The sequence below is a fragment of the Suricata suricatta genome, chromosome 15 (genome assembly GCF_006229205.1).
Source record: "Suricata suricatta isolate VVHF042 chromosome 15, meerkat_22Aug2017_6uvM2_HiC, whole genome shotgun sequence".
Taxonomy (NCBI): Eukaryota; Metazoa; Chordata; class Mammalia; order Carnivora; family Herpestidae; genus Suricata; species Suricata suricatta.
Genome location: NC_043714.1, coordinates 76222296 through 76223666, shown reverse-complemented (window position 1 = coordinate 76223666; position 1371 = coordinate 76222296).

The window sequence follows — 1371 nt, the reverse complement described above, 5'->3', positions numbered from 1 at the left end:
CTGCTGAATCACCAGCGCAAAGTGGAAATAAAAGGCCTTCACAGGGTAAAGGAACAAGGTCTGCCCCTGAGAGGCCAAGCTTCTGGGTGCCCATCCCCTGGGTGCCCGTGGAGTTGTCACACGGCCTGGAGCGGGGCTGGGACAGGGACGTAATGGGCAGGCTCTGCAGAACAGACGCCGAATTTCGATGTGCCTTCGATGTGCCCGCCCGGATCCAGCCGGGCCATGGGCCCCAGCCCCTCTCCGTGGGGGAGCCGCTGTGGGTCCCCCTCAGGCCTGAATGGTGCAAGGACAGGGCCCCCAGGGTGGTGAGGAGTCCGCGGGAGGGGAACGTGGCCAGGACCAGGCAGGCAGGGCGCCCCTCCCTGCCACAGTCGCTGCGCCCTGATCCCAACTGGGAAGCAGGACCAGATGGCAGCCCAGCAACCTCGGGGAGCAGCCAGTGCCCCACGCCCGGCCAGCACCGTGTCCCCACAGCAGGACACTGTCAGCGGGAAGCTTGTGGACCCGGCGTGACTAGACCTTGGGGCCTCACGGTGTGGCAGTCACTTCTCCCCACCACACCGGAAGACTGGCCAGAAGCGGCACTAAGCACACCCTGCCGTGTCACAGAAGAGGAGCCTGCGGCCCGTCTGGAACCCAGGCCCACAGGCCGCCCCCTGCCCCGAGTCCACGCTCAGCTGCTGTCAGCTCACCACACCTGGCACACACCAGGGAGACGACCAGTGTCTCCCAGGGCAAAATGGGGGGCGGGGGCAGGGACCCCACCATGTAACAGCCTCACACCATGCTCTCAGCACAGCCCCGCCCACGTTCGTCCTCAAGGCACTCCTGAAGGCACCCATCACCCCATTTTATGGATAAGTACATTGAGACCCTGGCCTTGCAGTCGGTGACCTGCCTGAGGCCCCAGAACTACGAGGGGGCTGACCAGGACTCGGAGCCAGACTTGGGTGGGCACTTTCTATGTGTCTCCCCTTAGAACCCCTGCCGATCAGGAAACCAAGGCCCAGGTCTCCAAGAGAGGTCAGGGCTCCAGGAAGCCTCGTCACCCAGTGCCTCCTCCGTCCCCGGGATCCCCACCCCTCCCCCCACCCGGCACAGAGGGGCCCTGGGGGTCAGGGGGGCAGGAGGGGGGCGCCGGATCGTGGAGGTGGCCAGGGCTGCCGGCCAAGGCCCTGGTGGACGCGCGTCAGACGGCCCTTCGGGAGCCCGGGAAAGAGCTGTGACCTGGCCTCAGGAGGCCACGTCCAAAATAACCAGCCGCACCGCCCTGCGGGGACTCAGCCGAGCGCACGTAGGCCCCTCGTCCTGGGCACTGCCAAGCAGTGTACGCAAGGTCCAGCTATTTCTGGGCCGCCTGGCAGCGGC